A 12828-nucleotide genomic window follows, 5' to 3' on the forward strand; every position below is an offset into this window, starting at 1 on the left:
GTGATCTTGAGTGGATCAGTCAGTCCATGAATTTATGAATGGATGGAGAAGTAGGCCTTCATTTCTAATGAAGGGATAAAGAGACAGTGAGTCAGTGTTTGGGTCCATGAACGAAAGAAAAAGTCACTGTTTACCCAAATGAATGAATGAATGAATGAATGAATGAATGAAGGATGTGTCATTGAGTGACTCAATGAAAGGAAAAAATTCATTATAACAACTATATAATAAACTTGTAACTGAAAGTAGGTGTATGAAAAGGCCAATAGGTAGATGAATGAACATATATCAGTTAATGAAGAAAAGGATTGATTTGGGAGCAAATTAGCCAGCAGGTGTGTGGTTAAAAAGTAAGTCAAGTAATCACTGAGTGATGGAACAAGTGAATGAGCAGCGAGTCAGCTGTCTCGGCCGCGATGAATGAACTCTCAGCTACTCTTTCTCTGTTCCCAAGAGAGTGGCCACGCCCAGCTCCACACCAGTTGTAAATACTTGAGCCAGAGCTCCCTGATTTCTCTATCACCGGCATTTGTTTACATGTCAGCACTAAACTAAAGAGCCTTGAGGGCCGGGAACTGAGTCAAATGCTTCCCTCTATCCATAGCCCCAGCTCAGCCTTGAGCCTGGTAGGCACCTGGTAAATTATTGCTGAATGAATGAGCAAATGACTAAAAATACATGTGCTTTTGTGGAACCAGTATGGCCTGGTAGCTCCTCTTTGGGAAAGTGTACTATGTGTCAGATGGTCTGTGGCATCCTCCCTGCAAGACCAGATTCTCGCCAGGGCCTAGCTTCCTATGCCAGATAATGAGACAGGGTACTGGCAGTTCTGACTGCCCGGGACATTGGCCCATCCTTGGGTAACTCTGGCTTGGCATGGTAGAATGGAAGCCCTGGGTCTTCCCGAAAGCTCCCCTTGCCTCTGCCAAAAAAGGAGATCAAAAATAACCGAGACTTGTTTTTATGCCTCTGCTGAGTGGGCGCATGCCTAGCCTTTCCAAGCAAACCAAATTCCTCTCACTTCTGATCGTGGGATTTGGGGCTTATCGAAAGCAGCTTCCCACGGTCAGCCTTAGCTATAGGAGGACAGTGATGGCATTCCTGAGGGACATGTGCTTTCCACAGGAGGTTATCATCGGGCAGTTAATGATACCTCATGTTTTTCCTGTAGTGTTGTACCTGAGAGGGATGAGACACCTTTACAAAACTAGAAAAATACTGTTTGTTTGGGCTACATTTATTTGATCCCTTCAATTATGTTTGTCTAAAGCTATGTTTATGTTACCCACTTTCTCAGAGTCTACAAGACTGGAGACACCCAGCTTCTCATAGCCTACTGAGAAAAGTCACAACACTCCCTTCTACCAGAGAACAGACGATTCAAAAAGTACGTTGGCAACACTTTTATCCTCTATGGGGCGCTTAGCCTATATGATCCACAATCCATGATTCCATCCTTTCCACCCTCCCTTTCTTTCCCTCCCTCCCATCTCCCTCCCTCCTCTCTTTGAACTAGTATGTGTCTAGCCACACCATATGCCTGCCTGACTCTGCCTGTTCTTCATTTCTTGCCATGGTGGTTCCGGACCCTGGACCATAGCTCTCATTCCCAGTTCTGCATCCTCCCTTCGGACTCAGTGATGATATACAGGATACGGTTCATCCATGAGGATTTGATCACACACCATCCATCCCGCTGCAGACCAACCCATGGTAGGCCCATCTTTTCTAATTTTTCACACCTGAGTCCTTGATTTACTTGATTGTTTACCATGCAAGCATGCTCTAGATCCCCTGAAAAGGACTTAGACTACTGTGGTAGTGTATAACTCCTGAATGTATCAGCTTGGTGAGCACTGAGGCCTACAGGCTAGACTCTAAAGCTTTGCAGGGTGGTACATACATAGAGGATACCGCAGTTAACCTCTCCCTCGTTGCCCAGAATTTTCTGGGTAATCAAAGCAATCACCCTTAATACCTTAGTGTCTTTTGGCATTATATTCACCACCATTATCACCATCCCATCACCACCATCAGCACAACATCAGCACTGCTGCTGCCAACACCATTACCATCATCACAGCTTCGACCTCTATAGTGTCATTATCATCACAACTGTCCCATCACCACTAACATATCACCATTATTATAGCCATTGTCACTTTCATAACCAGCACCACGTACCTCTCTAGTAGTAGCACCTCTGTTACCACGGACACTACCATCAGAACCTCTACCAGCATCAATAGCATGCCACCACCTTGACATCACTACCACCACTACAACCATCATGAGCATCACTACTACAAACAATGGCATCAGCTCCTGTGGCAACATCACTAGCATCATTAACATAACCAGCTACTATCACCATGACAGTGACCATCAACAACGACAGTAGTACTTCCAGTGTAACCATCACAATCATCACTATGGCCACCAGTAACCACACTGCACCACCAACACAACACCATCAGCAACACCATCACCATCATTACTATGGCCACTGCCACAGGCAGTGAGACATCTTGCTCATCCTGTCCTGAATCACATCACTCGTGTTCTGCCCTCATCCTTGGCCTTGACTTGGACACATTCAGAGACACCACCATGGTCGTGCAAGACCTGTTCCCTGGCTGAGATGCTTGAGCTTGATGACCCCTTTCCTCTGCTGCTCAGGACAGAACCTGCTACGGAACTTGAGCATGAAGATTTCTGGGATAGGTAAATATTAACAGAGGCAAAAACACAGCTGTATGCCCATTGAGTTCAGCGTGCATACCAGACTCAGGTCCTGTGTCCTCCAGCTATACCCTGCCTTTGCCTGTGTCTTGTTAGATGTGGAACCCTCATCCTTGAAATTGCCTGGCATGAACCCTTGTCCCTGTTTAAATGAACTTCGCTCCCCATGCAGTTTGGGACAGGATGTGGTCAATTAGACTAGTACTTGGAATCGAATATTTTCCAAAAGGTCTCTTTCAGAATCTGAAACCCCGTGGTCACAGGCCAGAGTGGAGTCTGGCTGGGGAGAATGTATGTGCTGTGACCCCTCCCAAAGAAGAGGGGGCATGAAGGCTGAAACAAGTCCCCCTGTCACTGAGTCCAGGGTTGCGTCGCAAAGCCGAAACCCTTGTGGTTTAGGTTTGCTTCTCTGATGGAACTGGAAAGCGATTGGTCCCCTTCCTAGATCTTCTTTCAAGCTTCTGGCAAAACCCAAGCAAGGAGCTTGATCTCTGAGAGTGCATGGGCGTGGGTGGCTGTGGAATTCTGGTCCAGGCTGGGTGGTGTGTGGGGTGAGACCGATGTGAACTGCCTTTCAAGGCCTTACTATTCCAAAGTAGGGAATGACTAGGAGCCTGGTGTTCGATTTCCTCACCCAGGATATACAAAGGTATATCCTGGGAGATGACCTCAACTTAAAACACAAGTTGGTTTCCTTTCATTGTTCTGGAAAAGTCTGTGTGCTTGTGCTGCAACGAGCTTGTGGTCATGTATATCTTCTATTCCATGCTGTGTGCACATGCTCTGCCTGGCAGACTGCTAGAAACAGGCAGGAGCTGCCCCGGCTTTGGTGGGGAGGGTGCTTCTTCAACTCTTCTACCTGTGTGTGTGCATGTCAGAGTCTCTACTCCAGGTGCAGTGAAAACAGGCTGACCTCTTTGGCCCAGCTTCTTAACCCTGCTTCCTGAGCTTCCCGAAGGACTCAGCATTTTTCTTTGGGCTTTGTAAAGGAAACATTGCCTCCCTTAATCAGAGACTTGAGCTGAGACTAGGGATGGCCTAGCCCAACCCCAGTTTTCCCACATGTAACAGGGACACCTTGATGACTTGAATTCCCGCTCATTGCTTCACCAGGCCTACACTTGGGTGCATATTTCTTCCTTCCCATCCTTCCAGGCCCTCCTGCATACTAGCTCTTAATTTTGGATCCGGTTGATGGTATTTTATTTTCCCTTAAACTCATACATTCTCCCAGCACCATCCTTTACAATTATGTAGAAGTCATCCTTGCCCATTACCAGAGCCCATTCTCAACATAGTCGGGTATGGGCAGTAGCCAGAGACCCTAGCTGCCCCCTGCCTGTGATGCTGTCTGAGGAGCCTGAAACCACAGGTCAGACCTCAGACTTCTGAGGAGGAGGAGGAGGTTTCTTTTCCTAGAGAGTTCCCTGCCATTTTCTCAGTCTAGCCCCTGCCCTTCTTTCACCCCTAACCTTGCTCCCCGCAAGTACCCCCTCCCCCATTAAACAATCCCACCGTTCTAGACCCTGTGTATCCACGTATTTAATATGCCAGCACACCATGATACTGCTTACTCAGCTGTGTGTGCTCATGAGACCTGGATATAGCACATTGGAAGTGTAGGTGGAGGGATCGGGTCCCAGAGATCACAACACAGCCTTGGAAGTCACATGGTCATGCAGAGGGTCCACTTGGGAACCTTGCTTAGATGCCTTCCGGTTGCAGGTCTTCCAGCTTCTCTTAGGCCTCTTCTCCTTTCTATCTCTTCTCGAGATCTTGGCTTAGTCAAGTCAGCCAGGTTGACAGGGAAATGAGACTTTACCAGCTGGCCAGTTCTCAGGGGTACAACTGGGTGGGATGGCAATTTATGAGGCAGAAATGAGAGAGGAGGGGTCTGGCAAGACTCTCCCCCTTTCCCTGTAGTGGGTGGGGATGATTGCAGCCAGTGAGCTGTGGTGCATGGCTACCTCATCATGACCCTCCCCATAAGAAGGAAACAAAGGCCATGTGAGCAGAGGGAACTCTCCACATCGGGAGTATCTCCTTTCTCCATAGCCACCTTCAGGGGTAGCCATCTTGTTTGCAGCCTGGACACTTCTGTCTCTACTCAGGGCCTCAACTTTCTAGAAGCTTCCATTCCATTTATATTGTAACATTGCTCATTGGAAATCATAAGTAACCCCTGGTTCAGCGGCCATTCTGAAAATCAGTCCTTCCTTGTCAGGAGCTGACCCAGATAACATTTTCCAAAGACATGGCACACGTAGGTCACAACCCAGTAGCAATGTTGCCTTCTCTTTATTTTGTGTAGAATCAGAGCTGCCCTGTAACCCACTCTAACCCTCAGAGCTCATCTCACCCCAAAGCTTGGCGATTGGCTCTCACTAGCTTCCACATTGTTCCTTCTGTGACTGTGGGGGCAGATGCATGGGGTACCCCCCTGTCATTAACAGTAGCCACTTTTTTCCCTTAGCAGCAAGAGCCACAGAGCCCAGCTCTTGGGCCAAGAGTGATGTGGCCAGAACTGTTGCACTCCCAGCATCCACGCCAGCTGCTGGGCCCTCGAATCTCAGTTGTAAGAGCCTATGGAAAGCACCTGCGGTTATCACCAAGTGGATGGGACAGTGTCACATAGGAAGTAGTGGCCTCTGCAGACATAAGTCACGGTTAGTTTTCTCCCTGTGGAATGGAAAATGAACTTTAAAATGGTCATTTGAATCCTTAAAACCTTAAATGAAGGCGATGTAGACCAAGGTTGCATAAAAAGCCCCTCTACCCCACCCCACCCCAAGTGCAATTCTCTGCACGCCTGAGTTAGAAGATGGTAAATGGTAACAGTAGCAATAAGTCAACTGTCTAACCCTGAGTGTAAGGTGTAGTTTTGGCCTGTCCCAAGCTCTTACTCTTCATCCATACTTCCTTCTTCTTCTGCACCAAGTCCTACCCAGGCCTTGTTTGGGCATCCCTCCATCCCCTGAGCTTCCCTTCCTTTTAAGCCACATACACAAGGTCACAAATCCTGGATGGTGTCTTCCTATTTGCTAGCCTTTCCCCGCTGCCCCCTGTCCTACAGTAATGAGTACTTTGTGGAAATCCCCCTGCCCACCACATTCCCCTCCTACCTGTGCTCCAGTCTCCAGGTACAGGAAGGCACATGGCTCCCTCTTACACCTCCTATCTCCACTCCCTGAGTTAGCCTTGGAGCCATCTTGTGTACCAGTAAGGACAGGCTGGAGGATAGGACGTGGGTCTGACCCACCTCTATTGCCGAAGTCCCCTGTTCCAGAATGTGCACAGTTCCTCTGGGTCTATTGAGAAGTCAGGTTTGGGAATGTGGTCTGCTGGACTTTGTTTTGTGACTTGGCCCACTTTGTCTTGGAAGGTCCCCCAACACAGAACCTTTGAAGGCTTGGTTGCCTGATTCAGCTTCCTGTGAGGACAAACGCCAGGGACACAGAGCCAGTCTTGCTGGGTAAGCTCTTCGTTTTCTGGTTATTTCCAATGCTGTGTGTCCGGGACAAGACCAGACTTGGTCTGATGGCTGCTATGATTGTAAGCACCGAAAGAGGGGCTTTCCAACTGAGCTGGACTGTCTCTATGCCTGTGGGGAGGCCACGCACTGGCTTCTCTTGGACAGTTGTGTTAGCTACCTTTGGCAGTGGCTTCTCTGAGTGGAGGGCAGGATTGGCCAGACAAGTCCTCAATTTCCATATGTCTTGTCATCACAGATGACTAGATAGCAGGTTCCTCTTTGAGATCTTGAGCTGGGGCTTGGGATAACTTTGTTCGCCAGTCTGCAGTATTTCTTAGTATGATGCAAAAAAAGGACAGGTGTGATGGTATGCCCCCAAGATCCCACCCATTGAGGACTGCTAGTTTCTCCATAGCCTGGTCTTCAGACAGTTGCATTTTTTGAACTATAGACTGCCATGGGGAAACACAAACTCAGAAGCCATGTGGGCACTCCTCTGAAAAAATACTAAGCTAAGAAATCACATTCATCACATGATATTTTAAAAATAATATTTTCTTATTAATAAAACAAAAATAATATTTTCTTATTAATAAAACACGTTGTTGTTCATTGGAAGAACATGGAAATTGTTGAGGGGGGAAATAACAAAATTTCCACAGCCACACCACTCAAAGTAACCACTGCCAACTTATGGTTAACAGTGTTTGATTTTTTTTTTTTTCTTTTGTTTATTCCTATAAAGTGTGTGTGTGTGTGTGTGTGTGTGTGTGTGTGTGTTTAATTGGGCTCATCATTCCTATTTTTTTCTCATCTGCTTATGTATCTTAAACTCTGCCCCATGCCATTTAGTAATTTCCCATCTTTGGTTGTTTTAATGGTCACGTAGGAGTCTAGTCAGCGACTATAATTGACATAATTGGTCTGTGTGTGTCCATCTGCAGACAGATGTAAAGCCGGGTGGTGTATGTTAGCAGGCTTCTCTACGTGCTATCTCTTCACAGTTCTGACCAGTATCTTGCTGTTCTTTGTACAAGTGAGTGGCTCTGTCAGGAGGCATGAGCACATGGCCAAATTACCCTCTGCAAACTTTTTGCCCATTACATGTTCAGAATTAGTTTGAGAAAGTGCCTGCTGCTCTGGGAATTATCAGCGTTTTTAACCTTTGCTGGTTTGTCAAAACATGACATTTCACCATTTCCGTCCCCACAGCTTTTATCACAGCGGCACAGAACACTTTTCTACCCTCTTTGTGGGGTATTTGTATCTGAATTGCCAGCTCAAGCTCCTTGCACTTTTCATTATTCCTTTCTGTTTTTTTTTTTTTTTGTCACGCTCATGCATACACATCACTTTTAAGAGCCAGATCCTTCTACAAGACTGTCAGGGAGACATCAGCCCTCCCACTCTACCAGCTCCACCCGAATGTTACTTGTTACCTGTAACTGTTTTAACTGATTCTCTTGACATTTACATCCATAACGCGAAGTAACATTCTTGTTTTTCTACTTCTTGATTTTCTTCCTTTTTTGTGTGATTTTTTTTTTTTAAGCTTAGGCATCATTTTGATTGTTCTATTGTTGAAGACAAGCATTTAACTCTCTTTTACTTATGCCCCCGTCTTACCCTGAACATAACATCCCTGTCTATGGTCCTTATAGATTATTTTGAAATGTTGGTTTGATCAATACTCTTAGGAGTGTGGACATGCTCACAAAGCTGGACAATATGGCCCTGAGTGTTTACCCACTCCCTTCTTGTGGAGGGGGGGAATGGAGAGAGTGTTTTTCTTTCTCATTAGTCCTTCAGTTTTAAGTGTGGCTCAGGGTAATACATACCAACACAATTTGTTGAAGACATGCATATCATGTTGGAATTCCATTTTGGAGTCAGCTTCTCTAGTTTCTAGCTTTAGACTGCTACCATTTTGATTTTCCCATCTTGTTCTGGGGAAAGGTTCCTTTGGGGTTTTTCCCCCCTAGATGGGTCTCTGGTTTTTATAGATACCATGATGTCTGTTTTAGGGATTACTCTTCTATTTTGCTAGAGTTTCAAGAGAAAAGGTTCATGGGAAATAACTTTTGGAGACCTATCAGATTTGAATAGGAAAATGTCCACACTGACATTGTAATTCAGCAGCTGGGTATAAAATTCTATGTTACGGACTTTTCCCCTCAGATTTTCAGAGACATATAGGCTCACAAATGGGAAAACAATAGCAAAGAAAACAGCTTAGAGAGACCCCCTACTGATAATATCACAGATACAAAAGCCTTGTCTTCTGGCCTAAGTCCTTGTCATTCTTCAATCTTGCATGAATTTGTCTGAGAATGTTACTGTTTCTATATTGATCTGACTCTCTCGTCATCTACTTTTACTATTTTGATTCAAAACCTCATTTGGATTTATAAAACAATTATATCTATTTCCCCTCCCCTGAGTACCTCAATTGTATATTGGACCTCTTTGACTGATTCTATGATATTGCTAAGTGTTCCCTCCAATTTTGCATTCTTAGTTTACTGTCATATGCTACTATTCTTTCCTCCCATCTCCCCACCACCTATTTATCTATCTCATTTTCCATTCAATTTTGTTCATGGAGCCTTTTATTAAAAAATGGTGGGGCCTCTCTTACAGGGACCAGGGTTTGGTTCCCAGCACCCATCCTGGGCAGCTTACAACCATCACTACCTGTAGCTACAGGGCGTCTGATACACTTTTATGGCCTTAGCTGCGCCTGCATATGGATGCACGCACACACGCACGCACGCACTCATGCAACACACACAGAACTCTGCCTCTAACCCGACATAAATATTAAAATAACTCTTAAAAATTGTTAGGTTATATAGAAATTTATCATTCACTTTTTTCCTTATAGTTTCTTCATTTGTATTTTAGTTTTGGATAGACAGGTATTTCCAAAATAAAGCTGATGTAAATAGTCAATCTGTTTTTTTTTCCTAGAATTTATTCAATTTCTTGTTTTATATTTTAATATTTATCCCATTAAATCATCACAAAAATATCTAATTTCTACATTTGTTGTATTGCGTATCATTTTTAAACATATGAGTGAGTGAGTGTCTGGACTGCATGTGTCTATGCACTATGTGTGTTCAATGCTGATCGTAACCAGAAAGTTTGTTGGTTTGCCTGGGGCTATAGTTAGACATGCTTGTAAACTACCATTTTGCAAGACCAGCAAGAGCTCTTACCTACTGAGCCCTGTCTCTAGCCCCTCATATGTACCTCTATAGTAGTTTTTATTCTTGCATTGACTTTCTCTAGTTCACTTGACTTACTAAAATTTTAGGCCAGTTGGACTTGGTTTTCCTGTATTAATGTTACATTGAGTCATTGTTCACTGGCAATAATCTTCTTTCATTTTGCCTTTTAAATTTTTTTCTTGTTAGTCTCATTTGTTTATTCTTTCAGGTGGATTTTTAGGAATACCTTGAAATTTAAAATACAGTACATTTTCTGAAATTTTATAACGCTGTTGATTAAACCTGGGCAATGTGGTACATGCGTGTAATCCCAGCACTTGGGAGACAAAAGCAGAATGATTATGAGCTCAAGGCCAGACTGGCTACAGAGGGAAACCCTATCTCAAAAAAAACAAAAAACAAAAAACAAGCAAACAAACAAAACTGAACTAACAACAAAACAGGAAAAAAAGTCTTTGCATGCTATCTTGCAGTTTTAAATTCATGTATATTTGGTATATTCACAGTATATCAGAAAGATTATTTCAATGAATTAATTATTGCCTCTGTTGCAAATCTGGCCCCATCTCTTTACATTTTTGACCTCCTTGTCAGTGGAATGTTGGGAACTTTTATAATTTCTAGTTCCTATCTGTCTCGTTGAATTGTTTTGTTTGTTCTACAAGCTTTTCATTGAATGCTTTAAAACTCTAGGTAGACACACTTGTTTTTCCATAAGCTCTGTAGTTTATCTCTTCTGTGTTGTCTTGCTGATGACTTTCTTATCTTATTGCATTGGCTATGGAATCTAAGACAATTGTTAGTAACAGAAATCTGCCTTCTGTTTCACCGTTGGGTACAATTACAAAGTATTTTTCAGACTAGAATTTTCTTTCTTTTTTTATATTGCAGTATCCTTTTAGTTCATATATGATTCAGAACTGGATTTAGAATTTTCTGAAACGCTTTTATTTATGTCTGAGGGATGCTTGTGTTGTTTTCTTCTGTCAGTACAATGAATGATAATAATGTTTTGGGGTCAAATTCTATTCGACTGTGGTATGTTGTCCTTTTAATAAGATTTGCTTTGCAAGTATTTAATTTAGGATTTTTCCAATGTGTTTGTTGTCAGCTTTAGTGTCAAAGTTATGTCCGCTTTGTAAAATGAATCAGGTGTCACTCCATCTTTTTTTATATTCTGTACCATATATATAAATATATAATATTTGAATGGAAAGTTCCATGAAAACTTGAATTTGCTGAGATTAACCTCCTGAGAAGTCTTTCACCATACTTTCTGTTTCTTTTGTATTGACTGGAATCTTTTAACTTTCTGTATCTTTAAAAGTTCTGCCTCTTCTGATTTATCACCGTAGTTAAGCTTTGAGATATATTGAGCATGAATTCTTTATCGTGGAGCTCTTGGGAACACTGTCTCCTTCCTTTGTTTCCTGCTTTGTCAATGGTTAAAATGAGAGCCTAAAAGGGGCCCCTGAGAAGACAAAGAGATAAAGTATGCCATCATGTGTCCCACACAGCTAGCCCTCAATTCCCTTTAGGCTTTGCTATTCCCAGGAGATAATTCATTCTGAGATTTAAAGTTGTTTTATTGGTACGGAGTTACAAATAATTTTATGCTGTAGTAAATTTCTATATTTCTATGATTATATCACCTCTTTATTTCATATATATGCATACTTTATCTCTTTAATACACGATCTAAACAAATGTACTGTTTCCTTCAAAAAGTCTGTTCTTGGAATAATTTTCCCAATTCGGCATTTTGTGTGAGCATGCTCACTGATACTTGCCTTTATCTTTACTGGTCCCTGCCTTCTGCTTCCCTCAGACTTGTTCAGTCTGTCTATGTATCCCCAACTGTTGCTCTTCCTTGATGATTGAACTATTTCATGATATGAATTTGCCTCTCATTGCAACTTTGACTTCATGTCGTGTGCTTCAGTATGTAGCCTTCTCAGTAACTCTGAATATTTGTAATTATGATTTTTTTTTTTGTTCTTAGATGGTTATCTGGATGAAATGTGAAAATGAGATTTCCCTTTAAAACTCACGTCTGCTTTATTTGGGTTGTTTGTTGTCCTTGATGCTTTCTGTTCAAATGTGATTGATTATATTTTATTGTGGCTAGAGAATGTGCGCATAAGTTCTATTCTGAGGAAAATTTTGATGCCTTTTAAAGCGTGATATAACCAACTTTGTAAATGTTTCATGGGCATTTAAAGCAAGTTGTAATACTGGTTTATAGGACATAGGTTTTGACGTAAAGCAATTTAATCTTGTTAGTTTTCTTTTCTTTCTTTTTTTTTTCCCCTCTCTTTTGGATTTCCTTAGGAAGGTTTGCATTTTATAAATAACTAGAGTTTTAATCTTATTCTTGGAGTGTGTAATACTTTTCTATTATATTGCTGAGTACTTGGGGCAGGAAAACCCAATACTGATGAAATGAACGTCTTTTATTTCTCAGTTTCTGTTAAATATGATGTTGGTTCTGGGTTTGAGGTTTGTCTATCATTTGGTCTTTTTCTTGCTTTTGCCGAGCTGATGTTCTTACAACTGAGAGGCTTGGAAAACGGTTTCTATAATTTTGTTCTTCATGTTTTGATGTCTTATGTTCACTGGCGTGATGTTCGTGTGTGCCGCGCCCCCTGTCATTGGCTGCCCCTCCATCGCAAACAGGTATTCTCTCTGCCATGAGTCATCAACCTGACATGGATACAATTAATTGCATATGGAAGCATCCGTTGACGGGTGCGTGTCATTTGAACTTGGAGACTTGCTCTTCAGGACCCCACCAAAGCAGTCTCTTGTGTCCCATGATGCTTGCTTCTCCATCCTGCCCTTAAACACACAATTGATTGTTTTAAATGAGTCAGAGGTGGGCTGTTTTGAACCTGCCCGGTGACCTCCATAGTCATCTACTTCACATTACAACATGAAGGTTCTCACCAGTTATCAGCCGTTTTATTTTTCCATTGTAATTTATTGATAATAAAAAAACAAAAGCAAAATTGTGATCAAGTAACTTTTTACAAGGGCTGCTAAAACCTTTCTTTTGGACCCAGCAGCCCAATGGCTCAGAGAGATCAAGTTAAAGTTACCCTGTTTTGCTTGGAGGTGGGCGTGTCTCTGAGGGCTGGGTGCTGGGCACATTTCTCTCACAGTGTACCAGGGTGGGGTGGGGGTCAACCCTTGTACAATCTTAGAAAAGCTCTGCAATTAACAATTTTATCAGCTGCACAAGCAAACCGAACCCATTGCTGTGTACGCGTGTATGGCAAGCCAGGGTGCCGATGGAAGAGCCTGGCTTCTGGCTGTCAGCTGTTGACTAAATTGCCTGATGTTTGAGATGCATGCTGTGTGGGCTGCCTCAGAGTTGAATGC

Source organism: Phodopus roborovskii, unplaced genomic scaffold, assembly GCF_943737965.1.
Source record: "Phodopus roborovskii unplaced genomic scaffold, PHOROB, whole genome shotgun sequence".
NCBI classification, from domain to species: Eukaryota; Metazoa; Chordata; class Mammalia; order Rodentia; family Cricetidae; genus Phodopus; species Phodopus roborovskii.